Source organism: Ursus maritimus, unplaced genomic scaffold (assembly GCF_017311325.1).
Source record: "Ursus maritimus isolate PB19 unplaced genomic scaffold, ASM1731132v1 scaffold_36, whole genome shotgun sequence".
NCBI classification, from domain to species: Eukaryota; Metazoa; Chordata; class Mammalia; order Carnivora; family Ursidae; genus Ursus; species Ursus maritimus.
The window spans coordinates 728,413-748,693 of NW_024426230.1; the positions used below are offsets into that span (position 1 = coordinate 728,413).

A 20,281-nucleotide genomic window follows, 5' to 3' on the forward strand; every position below is an offset into this window, starting at 1 on the left:
TCCGCGTCCTACACCCCAGGCTACTCCTCGGGATTCGATTTGTTATAGATAAGACTCTGTGGGGACTTGGTGGGCGTCATCTTAGTCCGAACCTCAGATACAAAGAGGCCAGATGGCTCACTAGCTGTTACTATTTCCACAAAAATCTACATTAAGGCACAGTTGTTGTGCCCTTCGATAGCTCAGCTGGTAGAGCGGAGGACTGTAGAGGGAACAGCTGCTGTCATCCTTAGGTCGCTGGTTCGATTCCGGCTCGAAGGAGGTGCATTGCATTTTGACGATGGCCCCTACTTCCTGAAAATTCTATCCTCCCAGCCGGATGACCTGAAACATTTACTATGATTCTATTTTCAGGCAATAAGAGAGCAACTTACTGCCTGCCAAGAAACTTAATTTCACTTATCTTCTTTCTGATTATGCAGTAGATGTGGTTTGGTTTACTCCAAATGTGAACTAATGGCTTTCGTATAAGACTTGGATCTGTTATCTCCTAATCTCTGGGACCAGTTTACGTTGATTGAATATTGGGGTAACATCCCTCAACCTCACCAGATACCCACGCTTTTTCATAAGGGCGAGTAATGTACACTAGAGAAATCAGAGGTTAAGGAGAAACACATTAGAAAGGCTACCCTTGGAGAGGATAAATACACAATAGAGATGAACAATGCAAAAGATTAAATATGCAAATGCATATGTTCCTCCATTAATAAGAAAGAAATACTGGTTTAAACGAGAGGATACGGTTTCATCTCCAAATTAGAAAATGTTGATTGCTATTTAATACTGACCAGGACGTAGTTATGACATTCTTGTAGAATGTCCCTACTTTCTCGAGGGCACTGGGCGTTATAAATCAGGAACCTTAAAATTCATAGTGTTTGGTCAAGAATTCTATTCTACTTCTATAAGCTTATCATTTATACATGAAAAAAGGAAATATGGCAAGATATAGTTATTTGTGGGTGATTTGTATTCTTTATATTTTTGGGTTTTTTTCAAAACATATCATTTGTATGCATTACATTAATTAAAAAACACAGTGTTTTAACCTTACAAAATAAAGTTGAAACGTACTCTGTGCCACTGTGGAAGACATTCTGGCAGTTTCTCACAAAACTAAACACACTCTTATCATGTAATCCAGGAATCACGTTTCTAGGTAACTCCCTCAATGAATTGAAAAGTACGTCCACACAAAAACCACAGTAAACGGTGGTACATTAAAACAAAGGACATATGTATTCAGCACTAAGAAGAAATGAGACATTAAGCCATGAAGTGATATGGAGAAACTTTAAATGCATACCACTAAGTGCAAGAAGCCAATCTGAAAAGGCTATGATTCCAAATATATGACATTCCGGAAAATGCAAAATTATGGAGACAGTAAAACGATCCGTGGTCGCCAATGGTTGGGGGGTTGCATTGGCAGAGCACAGTTTTTAGGGCAGTGAAACTATTCTGTACGATTCTAGAGTGGAATGGTGGATATATGTCACTTACACAGTTGTCAAAACCCATGGAGTGCATAATACAAAGAGTAAATCCTAATGTACACTGTGGGCTGGGGTTGATAATGATACGTAAGCGCTGGGTCACTCATTGCAGCGAATGCAATCCACTAGTGCAGGACGTTCACAGCGAGGAGGCTGTGTGGTGCGTAGGGAGGAGAGAAGGTAGGTAGGAACTCCGTATTTTCTTACCCAATTCTGCTGTAAATCTAAAACTGCTAGTCTTAGCTCAGGCTGCTATAACAAAAATACCATTGTGGCTTAATCCAAAAATGTATTGCTCACAGCTCTGCAGACCGGGAAGTCCGAGATCCAGGTGCCGACAGATTGGTGTCTGACAATGCCCTGCTTATTGGCTTGTAGACGGCTGCCTTGTCGCTGAATCCTCCCATGGCCAAGAGAGAAATCTCTCCATTTCTGAGAAAAACGTGGTTTCTTTTGTGAAAACCTCAGGTGCCCAAGATATTTCTTGGTGAGAGGTGGGTGAAAAGGAAGGGAACATCCAAAGAGGAGTCATCAAAGTGAAATGAAGGGGGCCTGGGAGAACATGGGAGAGGATTTCGAATGAGGAGGGGGAAGTCATAAAAAGGAGGGCACAATCAAAGAGTGGCATGAAAACCCCGAGACCTTGGTTCTTGCAGAGTCCTAGTTCCCTCCTCCACTCATTTCACTCATTCCTCATGACACTCCCGGGAAATTCTCTGCCTTCTCCAAGGGAGCTGCCTGCTCAAATCCAGGAGTAGGACTGTAAGTAACAGGGGCTGTAAACGGCTGAGAAGTTCAGTGCAACAGCCCTTCTAAGAGGGTACCACTAAGGGTCCCTGAGGGTATCCTCTCCTCTTTCGCACACTGAATCAGGCTCTGCACAGGTATTGCAGTTAAGTGGTTTAGAGACCTGGACAGTCCCGAGATAAGTAGATTCATTGGAAGGAACGGGGGAGTGGCTAAGCCAACACCATTCACGGCACACACTCCCTGGGCCCCACGCAAGGAGTCAGCCAAGAATCAGCTTGGAAGTGTTTTGGAATCACAAACCCACCTGCAGAGTCAAATTCAAAATAGCTGTTTACCTACCCAACACCACCCCATAAAGCAGCGACGCTCCAGTGAGAGCTTGAAGCCTGGTAAGTATTGGCTTTCTCATTCATCCGTCGTATTCAATTACAAAAGTAACGTGATTAAAACCCAAATCGGGTCTGTGCAGGTTACTTCTCAGAGCATAGAGCTGCAGCTCCTAAATGAGTGTCAGGGGCGGAATGATTGGGGTGGGGGCGGGGGGCAGGACATTTCTGGGATGTCTTCCTGACCAGATGATGCCTAAGCCACGTCATAAGAATGAATCAGTGTGAGTGTGGATTTTAGAAGAGGAAGACCTTAAGAACTAGGAAGATCGGTAGGGGAAGAAAGGGATAAAGAAAGGGGCGGTAATCAGAAGGGGGAATGAAGCATGAGAGACTATGGACTCTGAGAAACAAACTGAGGGCCTCAGAGGGGAGGGGGTGGGGGGAATGGGATAGACCGGTGATGGGTAGTAAGGAGGGCACCTATTGCATGGTGCACTGGGTGTTATATGCAACTAATGAATCATCGAACTTTACATCAGAAACCAGGGATGTACTGTATGGTGGCTAACATAATATAATAAAAACACATTAAAATTAAAAAAAAGAAGAAGAAGAAGAAGAAGAGGAAGACCGAAAACGTTCCCGATTGAGGGAACACAAAAGCAGTGCAAAAGCCTAGACAAGAGGAAGGTCCGGTGCAAATCCTAAGCCTGAGAGGGAATGTCAGAAGAGCAGGACGATCTCAAGCAGTAAACCGAGGTGGTTTGACATGCGAATAGAGAAATTAGCGTCCGCTAGGAACTTTACGGTGGGGAAGAGGAATTTCGAATACTTACTGCTAGATAGTCTTCTACAAACTCCCTTCTAACAAAGAAGGGTATTTGGGATTTGTAGCTAGATTAAAATACAGTATTGGCAGCGGTGGGATTCGAACCCACGCCTCCGAAGAGACTGGAGCCTAAATCCAGCGCCTTAGACCGCTCGGCCACACTACCACTTGCCAGAAGAGTTTTTTTCCCATCACTAAGTTATTTACCCTTCCCAGCGTCGGGCTCAAAATTCGGATTTTTTCTTCATGGTCAGTAGGGTTCCCCGCAGCGCTCTCATTCATCCCTGCGGACCTGCGCAAACGCAGGAAAGGAGGAATCGTATTGTCACACGCCTGGGAAGTGAGCCACAAGGTAGCCAACGATTACTAGTGTGAATGTCCTTGGAAGATTTCTACCTTTTCTTTAACCTAAGCAATAAGGCCCAGAAAAGAAAACCCCGCTGGCGACTTATTACGGGTGATTAGAGAAGATTGAATAAGGAGCTCCTCGCTGTTGAGTCATTCGTCGGTGCCTGAGTGTTAGTGCGAATGAGGTCGGAGTTCAGATCCAGCAGGAGGCGCCCTCTCTTTCACAGATCTGGCCCTCCCGCCACCGCGTTCCGGGGCGCCCCTTGGTCGCCTCCTCCTGCAGGTTCAGTCAGAACGGAGAGACTGGGGAGTTGCGGCCCTCTTGGTCAGTAACCACCGCTCGGCCGTGGTAACCGAACCATTTCCCTTAGATGGGACCAAAGTGACCCCGCAGGGAGGCTGCATGCCAGGAGCGTCCCCAGCCCCAGAAGGGGTGGATTCCGGGCTTCCCTTGGGTCCAGGCGCCACTAGCTCCATGCGCTTTCTTTTGAAAGGAGCAGAGGGAAAGCTAGGAAAAAGTTTCATGATGATACCTGCCGTCTCCTGACCCAAAGTGGGGTCTCGCACCTGACCACGAACTCTACTCGGCTCAAAGCCCTGGATTCTATCTTATCCATATATATATATTTTTTTTCTTTCCTGTTTCTGGTTGGCCGTTTCTGAGTCTCTGGAACCAGAAATTCTCCTGTGAGTCTACGTTTCCGAACTTCAGGGGCCCCTCCTCCCCCTCTCCGACCTCCTCCTGCCTCTCCTTGCCTCAGGGCTCTCCGAGGTCTTTCCCCAAGTCCTGGTGGCCTGAGGGTCGGGGGCTGGAGGTGCGCAGAGAGAGAAAAAGTTGTTCTTTACTGGATCTTCAGGGGGCGAAGGTCCAGCTAGCTCCCGTCCTCGCTGCCATGGGAGGGGGCGACGAACAGAAAAGAAGTTCTAGAAAAGCTGCTTGGAAATAGGGCGCAGGGAGCATCTGGTGGCTGTAGACCAAGGCGGGGAAGAGGGATCAGGAGAAGGCTGGGGCCCTGCGAAGGAGGGGTCCTGGACCGACCGGGGTCAGAGGCGGCGTCTTCTTGGGCTCCGCATCAGCATCCCCTCCCCTCCAGGCCCGCTGCCTGCTGGGCCATACCCCCTTCACCCTGCCACCTGCACCCCTACTGCACCCCGACCTTTCCTTGCAGACAACATATTAAGTGCCTCATTTATGCCTTCTGCTTTCCTCTCTCTACTTCTAGCTCATGGGCACTCTGAGCTCCCTGGGCAGACATGGGTGTCCACCCTTAGGCTCCAGCCAAGTTCTTTTTCTCTCCAGAAGCTCCCAGAGTCAGGAGCCAGGCGCAGGCTTGGCGGCTGTCAGCAGCGAAGGCCAGGGGGCACCATCCAGTCCAGCGCAATGGTCAACGCTGTGGCTTCTGCGCCCTACACACTGGAGCCAGAGGGACTCAAATACCTGTAGCCAGCCCTTTTGGCTGAAGTGTACTTCTAAGAAACTTCACTCTGTGTTTCAGAATCCTCAGAAAAATATGAGTGTGAGCTGATTGCTTTCAGCAGTACGCAAAAGTCTTTGCCGCTTTGGAAAGACTGCTGTGGGAAGACTGGGGTTAATCCCAAGGTGGAGAGAACCTGTGTTCTCTCAGTAAGAGAAGGAAGCATGAGTCCGAAAGGGAGAAAAGAACCCGAGGCTTTTTATTACTCGAAAGAAGTAGGGAGGAAATGGGAAGGGAGAGAACAAATATTTAAAATATAGGTTGAGGGGGCCTGGCTGGCTTAGTGGGTGGAGCATGCGACCCTTGATCTCAAGGTGGTGAATTCCAGCCCCAGGTTGGGAGTGGAGCCTATTTAAAATAAAAAAAAAAATTAAACTATCGGTTGAACTATTATGCCTCCTACTGAGCTAGACAAGAAACTCAGGGTCTTGGGAAGGTCTTGGGAAGGTCTTATTGACACTTGGGGTGAGATCTCCAGATGTGATCACACTCGTGTCCGTGTCTGTGAGGGCACATACACATTTGAATAAACCACAGTTTCTGTAACTATGTTTTAACCTAAAACAACAACAGAGATTCTCCTGAGATGGAAGTGACCTGAGCCCTTCCTGATCAGGCCATAAAAAGAACCAGTCAACAGGAAAGAACCTGGTCATTACAGCAGAGCTCCCTTTGATCCTGGGACACTGCGTGTTCAGCATCCAAACTGACAGACTCGAAAGCGCTTTGTTACCAGGAGACAAGGTACCACAGTCCCCCGTACCTGGCTGCAGTTCCTTTACTACCCAGGGTGCATGGCTGCCCTGATCAGTCCCTGCATAGTGCCTGAGGACTCATGCTTCCCTTGAACTCACGGGTCCCTCAGTGGAGGGAGGTGCCTTGGTCTAGTCCCCTCAAGAAATGGATCCTATGTTGGACTGACAGTTCAAATAAGAAATGCCCAGAGACTCACAAGCCAGGTGTTGCAGCTTTCCCAGCGGGGTACCGACTTTGCCACCCACTTTATTGTCCTGTATCTGAAGCAATAGATAAGCGCCTCTTTGGAAAGATGTGGGATACAGATAAATGCGATGTGTTTGTCTGGCACGTGGTTATCCCTTCCGTCTTCAGCACGGAATGCTCGTGTTCTAGACTCTAGCATTCTGCAGTACTGCCGGAGAATTTAACCTTGGGTGTTCTGCTATCCTTACCTTGCTAATAGTCCAGATGATGAAAATTTATAGACAGGCAGGAAATTCAAGACCTTGATACTCATAGTGCGGTCCAGGCACCAGCAGCATCAGCGGCTCCTGGTAACTTATTAGAAATGCAGGATCTCAGGCCTCTTGAATTGGAGTCTTAACAAGCTCCCCAAAGGTGAGAGAACGTTGAGAAGTACTTCATGTTCCAATCTGTGTATCAAATGCCCTATGCTCAATTTAGGGCATTTGAAAGTTTATCCAAGCACACTTTCCAGTATGCTTACCTTGTTACGATTTGTCTCCTCTTATGTTTTGTTTGACTTCAATAGGTTGCATTTCCACAAGAATCCTTCTGGATCAGCCGAAGACTTGCATTACACTGCAGTGTAAAGTTGTGTCCCTAGCTCCAACAGAGAGCCACCCAGGTATTGGCCTGCGGCCCCCTTCTGCAGGTGCTGTAAAAATCTCGCTAACATTAAATCCTAGTAAATAATATGTTCCTTTCGAGGAATGTAGCAGATAGTTCTTTCAGCATTTATTGAGCCCCTACTTAGATATTTAGTTCCTATATGGTCTCACATGTTAATTATATCATTCATCACAATAATGCAAAATACTGCGATGTGTTATACTTGCAAGTTTTCTAAAGTAAATGTTCAAAGGAAAAGGAGAGGAGGGTAATCACTTTTCTCATTTTCAACAGGAAGAATCAAACCTCTTATTTTTAATTTTGTATTTTTCCCTTACAGTGTTCATCAGCTCAGGAAACCAGCCTACTCTCTTTAAGTCAGACCTATAGGAACTCAGACCACTATCTCTAGTAACAATCCAGGAAGCCAAGCAATAATCCTGTAACAATCAGTCCCAAGTGGGTAAGACTTGATTAGTAACTGAGAGCTTTCCCAATATTTGTCCTTGCTTCCAACTTAGGACCAACCAGAGAAAGCCAAATACGCACCCCTAACCAATCCCATAGGACTCCCTGCTTCTAGAGAGATTCTCTACAGCTTCCCCATACCAATAGCCTCCCATCGAGGCACACCTGAAGCCTTCCTTTTTTCCCCACTATAAAGCTTTCCCTTTTCTGTCTGCCCAAACTGAAGCGATGACCTCCTTGCGACAGCAAGCTCTGAATATATAGCCTTTGCTTGTCGTCATTTAGTTGGATTTCATTTATTTCCGCACTGGAGTTAAAATTTCGCAAAATAGAAAGTTGAGGGAAAATGGAAGAAATAGAGACAAACAAACAAACAAAATAATTAAAAACAATCCTAAGATCGCTAGTAGGGGTCAAGTTAGAAGTCAAGAACTTCTAATTGGCCAGAGCACTCTGCAACATGCCTTTTTGATGTTGTTCTCTGGACCGGGCCAGTGGAATGGGCTGGGAACCTCCTGAGTCAGGCCAAGCCAAGTGAGCAGAGGGCAGAGCTGGCTGAAGAATGAGAGACGTGGATGTAAGGTCCTGGGTCAGACTTCAGGGGCAGGAGACAGACTGCATGTAGATAGGGTCTGTTGGGCAAAAGGTCATCTATCCTGTGAGGAGAGTGAGGCCCCTGCCCCTGGAGATGATGTCTGTGAAGGAGAGACCAAAAAACCTCAGGCCCATGGTTGTTGTTCCGGCTTCTCCTCTGAGCATTTTTAATTCCTTTTAGATGTGGGAGACGCAGTCTGCGCTTACAGGGAAGAGATCAGTCCGTAGGGGAACAGAAGTGAGCTTGCTGAGTTGTGGCAGGGTGAGGAGGAGGGGCAGAGTCTAGGAAAAGGGAAAAGGAGCCAAGAATGCAATGGGAGAATAAGAGAGGAAGAGCAACAGCGAGCAGGCGGGAGGAGGAGAAAGCTGTCGGGGAGACAGTTTTGCCTGGTTAGCAATTTCGCCTAAGGCCAGTGTCTCTGAATAAAAGGACAATAAGAAAGATGGTAATAACAATGGTAATAGTAATGAACCCTCATTTCCAAAACAAGGATATTTCCGCGCTGCAAGGTTAAGTAACTGACCCAGGTGTTTTCTAACCACTACACTACGTAGTCGGTGTCCGCGCGCACCAACCGAACACACCACCTATGGGTCTACATTTGTTTTGGTTTGATTTTCTTGCCCCAGAGGAAAAGTCAGGCACCCTGCCATTTCCTTAAGAATGATGACACCTGTCTCTAGGTCCAAAGGAATGACTATGCTGATTACCTTGGAGGTTTCCACCAGCAAAATGCCTTTGTGTAGGCAAATGGGAAGCAGCAGCCGATTCTGGGTCCTTCAGAGCACAGCAGTCAGTTCAAGGCCTTGCAGACAAGGAGGATATTGTCTGGTGGAGAAAGACTGAGGTTTGAGCATGCCGGGAGCCCTGGGAGCAGCAGCTGTTGTCAAGCCGCAGAACATCCTATCAGCTTCTCAGCCCCGAACACTTGGATATGTTCGTCTTATCTTAGGACGACATCGTGAGGCCTGCCTCTCCGTGACTCATCCCGGAACCAAGAATATTGCCGTAAATGCCTGAGTTTGCCTATTTAGAGATTTCTCTTCCTTAAAAATCTGTAAGTTCGGCGGCATATTGTTTTGCGTTGACACAGTGAAAATTCAAGGACACGACCGTTGCCAGGTGAACTGCGTGGGTATCTCTCTCTATCGGATGGGGGCCCCCACGTGTGGGGCGATGGTCTGGTGGAAGCCAGTGGCGCCTGAGGTGAAAGAATTCACCTGAAGCAGAACAAAGGAGATAGAAGTTTACCGAATACACCTCAAGGGAGCTCCAGGCAGGAGAGCAAAGGACAGACTGTCTGCAAGGAGGCAGTGGGGGGGCTGTATTTAAAGGGGGAAGGTGAGGAGGTATGGGGAACGGTTGGAATTTCCCTGTTTTGGAAACTGTGCCTGGTTGTAAGGAGCCCATTGGTCAGTGAGCTTATGGATATTTTGATGTGGGTCACCTGATAGGCCTGTCTGTATTCAGCCAGGGGGTATCACGGGCCCTTCTGTCTTGATCAAGTTTCCATTGCTCAAGCCTGCAGCCTGAAAGCGGCCTCTACACTGTGGAGACCTGGGGTCCTGGGGCCTCAACTCAGGCAGAACCAAAGGAGTCATGGAAGGTTCTTGGTCTTGTCATGAGAAATAATTCAAGGACAGACCTGCAGCACAGCAGAGGAGCGAGCGGCACAAGCAGGAAAGTTTAAGGCAAAAAATACACTCTTGAGATGCGAGAGCGAGAGCCGGCGAGCTCCAGAGTGAAATCAAGAGAGAGCACTGCGTCCCTGGGGTTTGGGTTTCCATCTTTTACCTGCAGTTGTTAACTAGGGGGTGGAATATTCATTAATTGGGGCGAGAAACAGGGTTTCCCACTTCTTTCTAAGTAGGTCAGGGGTTCTTGGCTTGGCCTCCGCCGTCCTGGCCTGTCTGGCTTGGTCCTGCTGCTTGTGGAGTGCCACCGGGAGAGGCCTCTGACTCTCATGGCTGACCATGGCTTCCTCCTTGCCGACCTCCCACGTACTGGGCTACAACCTAACTCCTGCTCTAACACAACGAATCACAGGCTTACAGATTTCTTACAAACTTCATGATCGCGGACAAATGGAAACATGAAAAAACAGTGGGTACAAGAGCAGGCGTGTGGGCGGAGAGTCTAAATCTTACTAAACAGAATTGGTTCACTTCTTGGGGTTGCATGAATGAGTGCTCATCTGTGATTATATTTGCAGTAAGAAAAAAGTACGAGATCTTTCTTAATTAATTTTTAGTTCCTGTTAACTAGCTTATATAAACAAGGTTTTCAAAAAGTGAAAATCCTTTTTTTAAAAAATTATGTTATTTTCCTACCAAAGATGTATATAAATCTGTCTATGTCTTTAAGGAAGGATTAAACTTTCTCCCCAGTACCCCTTTTCCCTACTTGCTCCAACCCCTCAATCTTTGTGAAGGAGGCATTAATTCCAAAATACAAAATAAAGGTTTGGGGCTCTGGATTCAGAAAGGAAAAAACCGTGGTAAACCTCTTTTCACCTTCCCCAGATTTTACCACAATATTAAGTGAAAGGAGTGCGTCCCGTGCCCATCAGACACCCTCCCTACACGCCTCTTATTTCCCTGGTGGGTTTCCCGTGTGCCCAAGTGTCTGGAATTCTGATACCCGCCTCCTTTCCGGTCACCAGAGGCACAGGAGGCAATGTCTCAGCAGAGTATCAAGATGAGAGACGACAAGGCAGCCTGGTAGTGGCTGTACTCAAAACGGAGTCTTTTAGAGGAGTTGACGGGACAGGAAGAAAATCTAATTTTGTGGGAGACTATCTGGGATTTTTGCTCGGGTCCAAGTTGTATTTAATGCTCTGGGATGCTGGCTTTACTAGACGCTTGTATAAGATGAGAGCTAGAAAACAGCCACGCAGGAGAAGGCTCCATAGCTCAGGGGTTAGAGCACTGGTCTTGTAAACCAGGGGTCGCGAGTTCAAATCTCGCTGGGGCCTGTGGTCCTTTTTTCTCCGCATCTCGTGGGGCTCCTCAGGAGCTAGGCCGGCAGGACCGTCAGAGGGAGGGTTCCGACGCCGCAGAACCTCCCAGGCCGGCCGCAGCCCAGAGGAGACGTTCAGGCAGTTCGTGATCCACTTCCCCTGCAGCTCTCCGGCTCCGGCTCCACCGCAGCGGGAGGCTTAGGCTTCCTGGTAAACAAGCACGCATTCCTTCCAACAGAAGGCACTCGAATACACAGTTTTTCTGGAAACGCCCAGTGACGGGAATGAGCCTTGAGGCAGAGTTAAAAGCAGCCTCTAGGGCGGCTCGTTGGTCTAGGGGTATGATTCTCGCTTAGGGTGCGAGAGGTCCCGGGTTCAAATCCCGGACGAGCCCTGTTTTGCCTCCACTGACTTGTTCCCAATATTTCCGTCGCTGCATTTTGTTCTCTCTACTCTGCTTTAGAAAGTTGCGATCGAAGGCTCTCTGACTGATGTGAAATAGCAAAGTAGACCCAGCCGCAAGCTAGCTTTTGATTTCTGTCCGACCAAGTGTTTCCCCACTCTCCCGGGGAGACAGGCAGACGGGCAGGTCGGAGAGCAGAGCATGCCACCGCCTGTGAGGGCATCCGACGCGAAACGGGAGTGGTAACGCTTTTCCGTCCCCTGCCTGACTCCAGGGATCTCGGCCAGTCACCTCAAATGGTGTATGGGGACTGTCTTGGAAACTTTATATCGTGCCAAATATACGGAGCTGCTTGCTTTCCTCCGAAGGAACTGGGGCTGCTGCTGCTGACGCTGCCACCGTTTTACAAATGGATGATGCGTTAGCCGCTAGGAGTTTTTACGTGTGGTCACATAGCAGTGTCTTTTTTTTCTCTTTTTCTTTTCCTCCCTCCCTCCCTCCCTCCCTCCTACCGTCCCTCTCTCCTCCCTCCCTTTCTCCCTCCCTCTCGCCTGCCTGCCNTCCTTCCTTCCCACTCCCTCCCTCCTTCCTTCCCACTCCCTCCCTCCTTCCTCCCTTCCTCCCTCAGGCTACACTGGCCTTCTGACTGTTTCTCAGATACATGGCCCTTGTTTTCTGTTCTGGACATTTCACTTGCTGTTTCCTCTTCTTGGAATATTATTTCCTCAGATATTTTTGTAACTTCCTCTTTAATTCCTCCTGTGCTCAAATGTCATCTCTTTAGAGACAAGTTCCTTGATCACCCTTTCCAGAATAGCCCCCAATGGTCACTATTCCCTACATTATGTTTTTTCTCCACAGCACTTACCAGTATTTGACATGATTATGCACATTTGTTTCTTTTTTCCTTCTCTTTCCCCGCATTAGGATATAAGCTCCAGAAGGCCAACATTTTTCATTATGCTTGCAGCTGTGCCCTAAGCACTCAGCACTGTGTGTGGTATGTAGTGGGTGATTAATGTGTGACTAAATGAATGAATGAATGTTGCCATATTCCTGGACGTACCTGCTGGCCTCCAGAAGCCACAATTAAACGGCATTTATTTCTGGCTTCTGTAGACTCATATTAAAATCTCCCCAAAGGATCGGAACCATAGCTATGGGCTTATATTAAAAATGGACAGCCTAACTTGATCATCTCTCCACTTGGGCCCAGGAACCCAATTCAGGCTTCTTCTCAGAGAGAAAGTACCAAATTGCTTATCTGCAGACACGAGAATTACAAATATCTGTATGTATTGATAAATAACACTTTTATATAGACTTCTTTGCTCTCTGAAGCTTTCTGTAGACAATGTTTGATCTTTTCTCATCTAACCTGTAGTAAAATTTCAACCCAGATGGGAGAAAAGAAAGGGTGGGTCCTGTGATCTTAAATACCGCAAAATGTGTATTTAAGTAACGAAAACATTTAATATTTTTTGACTGCCAGACTGCGCTAAGCACCTTACGTGTATGAACTAACGAAAGTTCCCCGAGATATGCAGCATTATTATCTCCATTTTATTTTTTAAAGATTTTTTTTATTTATTTGACAGAGAGACAGCCAGCAAGACAGGGAACACAAGCAGGGGGAGTGGGAGAGGAAGAAGCAGACTCCCAGCGGAGGAGCCTGATGTGGGGCTCGATCCCATAACGCCGGGATCACGCCCTGAGCCCAAGGCAAATGCTTAACCGCTGTGCCACCCAGGCGCCCCATTATCTCCATTTTACACGTGGGGAAGTTGAGGCACACGGAGCATAAGCCACCCGCCTAAGGCCGCACAGCTAGTAATGGGAGAACCGGAGCTCTGCTATTCTAAGGGCAGAACTGGCCCCGCAGCACCCTCCCGTCACTGCATTGCCTTCCTTAGAGGGCACTTGTCTTCTGTTTGATGATGTCTTACAGTGTTTCAGGACTGTTTTGCAATGGTATGGCTTCCTCTTCCAGGTTGGTCAGTGGGCTTCCCTTGTGGGCGAGCATTATGCTTTATTCATCTTTTTTGTACTCCTCAGCGTTTGAACACTGTCAATAACAAGACAAACGATCAAACTTTGCTCTCTGGTTGAGTGAAGAAAGGCAAAACAAAGGTTATAGGTTGATGAAACTAAAGGACTAGTACTTGACCTCGGGGAAACCATGGGTTCAAAGGCATCATTATAATGTTGCGATGGTACTATGGTCTTTAATAAGAACTCTGAGCTTTGAAAGACTGAAATAGGAGAAGTTGCAAAACGGTGCATACCCAGATTCCCACCAGTCAGGGAAAGCGGTTGGGCGCGAAAGGAAGGCGAAGGGATTCACTGCTCTACGTGGCTACACCAAGGCAGTCATCGCTGTCTGTCACAAACGGTTTCAAAAATGGATGGCAGCGGTGGGATTCGAACCCACGCCCCCGAAGAGACTGGAGCCTTAATCCAGCGCCTTAGACCGCTCGGCCACGCTACCTGCTCAGCATGCACCTACTAGCACATTCTCTACCCTTCCTCTCTTCCCCTGCCCTCCACTCCGTGGTTCATCTATTTCTAGTTTTCCCGGGTTTTGCATCTCTTTCTGCATTCCTTCCTGGCTGGTCTGCCTGGCTTTCTTCTTTCAAGCTGCAGTATTCGAGATTGGTGGAAAGAGCCCAACCACACGTCCTGTTCCGAGACAGGACAACCTCCATGGGGTCTAGGTGTTCGGAGCGCCTGCCCCGGGCGGGGCACAGGCCAGTCACCCGGGAGAATCGGGGCCCCCCGGGTCTCGCAGGGCCCCCCACGAAGGGCGTCACGCGGCGAGACCTGTCGCTCCGCCGACGATGCCGCGTCTGGCTGGGACCCGCCGGCGGTGGGACGCCGGGACGCGCCGGGAGGAGACGCGGAAGCTTCCGGAAGGCGCGTTTCGCGGAGCTGGCCGAGCCCAGCAGCCGTCTGCAGTGTGCCGAGGCCGGGAGGAGCCTTCCCACCGCCCCGCTGTCCTGCGGGCCGTAGGCGGCCCTCCCGGCGAGGCGCGTCCTCCCCTCCCCACGCCCCCGGGACCTTCCCTGAGACGATGACCTCCCACCACTCCCGCAGCCTCCGGAGCCTAAACGTGCCGAAATTCTTCTCGTCGATGCCTGGGGTTTCTCCCGAAAAGGCTCTGTAGCCCGGAAAGGGGGCGAGGGAACCTGCAGTGGTTGGTTCATCCGCTAGGCGTCAGCCCATGCCCACAGTTGCAAAAAGGAGACCTTCCGGCCAACTGTGGACGTGGCTAAAATTTTCTTTACTAAACTTTAGAAATAGGAAAGTAGTCGTGTGTGGCTCGTTGGTCTAGGGGTATGATTCTCGCTTAGGGTGCGAGAGGTCCCGGGTTCAAATCCCGGACGAGCCCTGTTTTTCTCCCTTCGTCACCATCAGGCTTCAGGGGTCACTTTCTGTAGGTAATGGATGAACGGACACCAGTGTATGCTCCACTAGTTCAGATTTGCACCTTTAATCTTCAGACAAGGGCTCTTTGTGTTTTTAAATCAGGGTAAATACCAGATTTTGTTACATATAATTTATATAGCATTTCTTTCGCAAAATCACTATTTCTAAAATCGACCATTGTTTCTCTTCTGTAGTTTTTTGTTATCCAAAAATCAGTCATTCAGGCCTGGGCGAGGCGTATTTTATATTAATTGTTTTGCATGACCCTCAGTTTTCCTCCAGTGCAATCATGGGGCCCTTCTTTGGGTGCTGGGACCCCGAGGGTCAGCAAGTGCGGCAAGGTGTGTTGTCACATAAAGCCTGGCCTCCTTCCCTCCTTTGGGCCTAACATTCCTGGGACCTTGTGCCTGTGGGCATGGGGGAGTCTCAGGAGCTGTAGCACCATGGGATGAGCTTCCGACGAGGATGCTCAGGACTGCCGCCATATTAGACTCACCTGTGGAACTTTTTCATCATTCACTGGTTTGGGGTCCAACCCCAAACCAATTAAATTGGATTTTGTGAGGATAGGCCCTTGGCATGGTTATTTATTAAAAGCTTGCCAGCTGTAATTAGGGTTGGTCTGGGAGGTACAGCTGCTACACAATTGCTCTCCAGACCACAGCTGGAGACTGGGCCCAGTACCCCAGTAACTCTAGGTATCCTGCATCCCATCCACCCTCCTCAGAATCACCCCCCTTCCAGCTGGGACTTCATTTTCCCTGGATAAGTTTAGTTCTGGGTGCAACCATGTGCCAAACTTAGTTTCTCTGTGACCCTCCTTACTTTCCCAGGCCACAGAAGCAGACTGCTAAGAGCAGAAAACTCCAGAAGAGGCAGCCCAGTGGGTCAGCGTGCTTGGTTTGAGGAGGGACTGGTGGAAATGTGTGTGGCTTTCAGTCCTTATAGAAAGGACTAGACCCTATCATCACGCCCCCCACCCCACCCCACCCCCACCCCCCCGCCCCCGAGTCCCTGCCTGCGGGTATTTAGTGCTGACACTCTCCTATTTCAGTTGGATGTGCCCTGACTCACCTGATGAACGAGAGTTAGAAACCACAGGTATTTTTCACCTCAGTCTTAGCTATGCTGCTAAGTATTTAACTTCTGGTACCTCTTCAATATTTGGAAGAACTGCAAAATAATCCTGGAATTATCTGTTAGCCCTCTCTCTCACAACCTATATTCAATCCTTTACCATATGATGTTAGCTGTACAGTTAGAATCTTTCCAGAATCCAAACACTTCTCATCACCTGTGCCACCCACGCCATATAGCCTAAGCCGCCACCATCTCTCATCTGTGCTGTTGCAGTGGCCCCTTGCAAGGTCTCTCTGGCTGGCCCTTGTGCCCTTCAGGCCATTCTCGACAGAACAGACAGAACAATCTTGTTGACACCTGGGTCAGACCTGGTCTTTACTCAAAACCCTCTGTGCGTTTCCATTTCATTCAGCATAAAATCAAAGCTCCTTGTCATGGCTTAAAAAAAATCTCTCTGTGATTTTGCCGCTTCTTGGTCGCTCTTCACTTTGCTGATCTCACCTCCTACAGCTTACTCCTTCCAGTGGCTCCATTCCAACTACATTAGCCACTAGTGCACCTCAGAAATTCCCACCTCAGGGCCTTTGCACATGCCCTTCTCCCTGTCTTGAGTCTTATCTTCCTCCTGCCTGCATGGCTCAGTTCCTCACTGCTTTTAAGACCCCTGCACAGATGTTAGTACCTACCAGGGAGGTCTTCTCTGACCCCTCACATGAGATAGCACCCACCCTCTTTGCTCTCTGTCCGCCTTTCTCCACTCTAAGCTTCCTCTTTGCACATACCGCCCCCCAACTTTGGCTGCTGCTGATGTTGCTTTTCTTAATTCTCCCTCTCCCACCACCAGAAGGGAAGCTCCATGAGAACAAGGTGTTTTACTGCTGACATCTCAGAGGCTGGAACAGTTCTTAGCACCTAATAGATACTTGATAAATATTTGGTTAATGCTTTGTACGAATTGTTGTAAATCACAGAGTTATACAGGCTGGTAAGGAACACCTGATCTTGCCGCGCAGGGGGAGACAGGAGCAGGGAGGTATTGGGGCTTGAACAGAGAGAGGGCTCCTGCAGTGTGGGGAATGCTCCATCTTTGGAAAAGCCTGAGGGTGGGGGCTTGCCTGGAAAATATTTTGTGGCAGCTCTCCTTTTGGGCCACAGTATGGCCTTATCCATGTTTTAAAGAAGCGTTGAAAGGCTCTTCCAGCTGGACATACGGGAAGGCACAAGGTAGACTCTCGGGAGTGGGGAATCGGGCCCCAGGGCCGTTGATTCCCGTTGCAGACCCGCCCCAGGCAGAGCTGCTTAAATGCAGGGCTGCTTTAGGCCTTGGTCACTTTCAGCCAGTTCTGAACCAGATGGTGTTTGGGGGTCACACTGTCCGGTTGCGCAGAGCAGGGTCTGAAGGTAATTGATAAGAGGAAGAACAGCAGTCCACAATAGGGGCAGCAGGGGAAGAGGAAAGCTAAGGTTAGGGAAGGAATTGTATAACCAATGGGACTTCGTCAACCTCATTTGACCAGGCTTTGTGGGGAGGATTCACTGTGAGTACGAGTCCTAAGGACATATTGCCGGCCTTTTGGGAGGATTTATGCAGTGAGAACCTGCCGGTCACACGCTGTGTCTGCCCCCTGGAGCTAAGAATGCAAGCTGGGCTCTGTCCCCTTGTGGGCAAAACAGGTACTGTCATGGGTCTTCCCTTTAGGGGTCTTAAAGGAGACACAATTGATTAAAAGCTAATTTCTGGGGACCCCACTACTTTTTGCTGATCTTTCTGTGCGCATGATATAGGGACGAGAGCTGTGTTATCGTCCAGGGAGATGGTGCTCGTGCAGTTAAGCAGAACTATTTTTGTTTTTAAGTAGGCTCCATGCTGGGTGCAGCCGAAGTGGGGCTTGAATTCATAATCCTGAGATCAAGACCTGAGCTGAGATCAAGAGTTGGAGACTTAACCAGCTGAGCCACCCAGGTGCCCCTAAGAGGAACTATTTATTTATTATTATTATTTTTTATAATTATTTTTTATTATATTATGTTAGTCACCATACAGTACATCCCCGGTTTCCGATGTAAGGCTCGATGATTTATTAGTTGCGTATAACACCGAGTGCACCATGCAATACGTGCCCTCCTTACTACCCATCACCGGTCTATCCCATTCCCCCACCCCCTCCCCTCTGAGGCCCTCAGTTTGTTTCTCAGAGTCCGTAGTAAGAGGAACTATTTATTAAGGTGGATGCCCTCCCTTGGTTCTGGAGGGAAAGCAGACAATTGAGCCAGCACTGCTAGCAAAACTCTGGGGTTGGTCTTTAACAGCTGAAGTGAGTGGTTCAGAGAGAAAATCTTAGATTTGAGCCTTGAGTAGTAATTAGAGGTGAACCAACATTTTTCTTTCCTTTCACTGATCTGTGTGGTGCCACAGGGTCCTACCCAAAGTACCAGGAAAGATTACTGAGTCTTACAAAGAATAAAGAATAGCTCTCTGATACTAGCATTAAAAGAGCAAAATCTTTTAGGTCATTCCGTCATGCCTTCTTCCACTCAATCAATATTTACTAAACATTTATTGAGCAAACATTTGTGAAACATCTATTATATTCCAGGCACTGTGCTTGGAACAGAGATTACTGCAGGGAACCAGACAGATGGGGTTTCTATCCTCATGAAACAACGAGATAACTTTAAAAATCAGGAAATATAAATAATGTATTGTGCTAGTGATAAGGGCCACAAAGAATAAACTATAGAGTAGTATGCAAGCAAAACGGAAGCTGTTCACTCACTCGGGGGTTTCTGGGAAGGCTTGTGTGAGGGAAGGAGGGACCCACAGGATTTAACCCACAGGATTTAAGCAGGCAGATTGGGGACGGGGAGTGGAGTCAGGAACATTCCACAATGAAAGAACTAGATGTTAAGAACCTTGAATTGGAAGGAAGCTTGGTGAGTTTAGGGAACTGAAAAGAGGAGTGTATGTAGGGTTAGAGAGAGACACAGAGAGAGAGAGTGGTTTGAGGTGAGGCTCTCTATACAAGGTCTGGCAGGCAGAGGTCAGGACAGTGGTCATTATTTTAAGACTTATGAAAAGCCATTGACACATTTTTGGTGGGAAGGGGGTGACTAGCACAGGTCCAGAACTAGATTTGTGTTTTAAAAAGATTACTATGGTATAATAAGGTTGACAAAGACCAATGGGGAGCCCCGATTCAGCTTCTAATAAGCACAGAGCCCTGCATCAGGAAATGTTATGGCTGGAAGGCTTTACCAACTCTAAAATTATCAGCTGTTTTCACCTCGTGCATTCCAGTTTCCAGCCACTTTTAAAGGAGGTCGGTGAGAACCTGGGAATTAAGCTCAGGGCCACAGAGCTAGTTAGTGGCAGAGTCAGTGTCAAGACAGGAACCTGGCATTCGGGAATCCCAGGCCCCTCCTCCTTCTGCCCTAGCTGGGTGCTTCTGAGAAGGAGCTGGTTTGTTCATTTGTTTGTTTTTAAAATGAATCTGATTCTTTAGGGCCTCAATGATTATGTGGGGTCAGGGGATAAGCATTCATCTTCTTTCAGGGAATCTTAACTGATTTTCAGGGGAGCTGGAACTGGCCTGGAGAGGAGAGCAAAGCCTGGGAGTGTATGAAAGACCTGAATGCCCTTGGAGGTGCTGTGGGAAAGGCTGGGGTAATTGTCCTTCCTCAATGAGCTTTGAAGGAAGCTGCTGGGGGCTCGACCTGGGACACACAGGAGAAGCCAGATATGCTAAGATCAAAGCGTTCTCAGAAGTGGAAATCTGAACGGACAGGGGGCCTACCAAGTAGCTGTTAGAAAGATAGGCTTAGACAACCTCCCCTCAACCTGACTGACCTGCCCTGGGTGATGGCCTGGTGACAATCATTTCAGGGACACACATAAAGTGACAAAACAAAACAAAGCGAAACAAAACAAAAAAGACTTCCTTTGACCCCAAGGGAGAACAGGATCTCCCCTGTTCACAAGTTGGGGCTTTTCACTGTGAGGCAGAGGTTGCTAGCCTAATCCGATCCTGAACTCGGCCTGCCCAAGTCGGGAGCCGCGTGTTCTTGACACACGCAAGCTCCAGTCTGACGGTCTCACGTGGAGAAAGCGAGTAGGAGGGCAGTTGGCAGGGGCCCAGAGGCTTAGTAAGGTATCGCCTGAATCCTGCAGGTCACCACTTGTCCAGGGAACTGCTCTGCAGTTGCCAAAGGTAGCCAATGAACCCTTCAAGAATAAGGACGCTTCATGCTTCATGCCCCCTCTTTTGGGTATTAGTAAGCGTTCTTGATTTGGGGAGGTGTGTGTCCCTTTGACCAAAATGTCAATTTCCTACCCCATTTCACAGGGTTACTCCACGTCCACCACGTTCCTAAATCAGAGCTCCACCTCCCCACTCCTGGGCCTGGTGGCCAGGAGCCAGCCCCCCGTTTCCCCACGGCTCACCCTGACTCTAGGCTGGGAGGTGGAGACCACATCTCTACTCCCTCTGTGAGGTGGGACAGAGAAGCCAGAAAACTGTCATCTGAGGAGAA

The 20,281-nt window shown here is 48.4% G+C and overlaps 6 non-coding genes across 6 annotated transcripts; 4 read left to right on the plus strand and 2 right to left on the minus strand.

Annotated features, from left to right (window-relative positions):
* The first annotated feature begins 171 nt into the window (after positions 1 to 171).
* On the plus strand, positions 172 to 261 carry TRNAY-GUA. The gene is given in 2 exon segments: positions 172 to 208; positions 226 to 261. It is a non-coding gene; the product is annotated as a tRNA-Tyr (tRNA).
* A 3,230-nt stretch (positions 262 to 3,491) lies between these two features.
* Positions 3,492 to 3,573, minus strand: TRNAL-UAG. Its single transcript has one exon. It is a non-coding gene; the product is annotated as a tRNA-Leu (tRNA).
* Positions 3,574 to 10,784: 7,211 nt separating this feature from the next.
* TRNAT-UGU lies at positions 10,785 to 10,857 on the plus strand. The gene has a single exon. It is a non-coding gene; the product is annotated as a tRNA-Thr (tRNA).
* A 307-nt stretch (positions 10,858 to 11,164) lies between these two features.
* On the plus strand, positions 11,165 to 11,236 carry TRNAP-AGG. The gene has a single exon. It is a non-coding gene; the product is annotated as a tRNA-Pro (tRNA).
* Positions 11,237 to 13,651: 2,415 nt separating this feature from the next.
* TRNAL-AAG lies at positions 13,652 to 13,733 on the minus strand. The gene has a single exon. It is a non-coding gene; the product is annotated as a tRNA-Leu (tRNA).
* An 828-nt stretch (positions 13,734 to 14,561) lies between these two features.
* On the plus strand, positions 14,562 to 14,633 carry TRNAP-AGG. The gene has a single exon. It is a non-coding gene; the product is annotated as a tRNA-Pro (tRNA).
* The last annotated feature ends 5,648 nt before the right edge of the window (positions 14,634 to 20,281 follow it).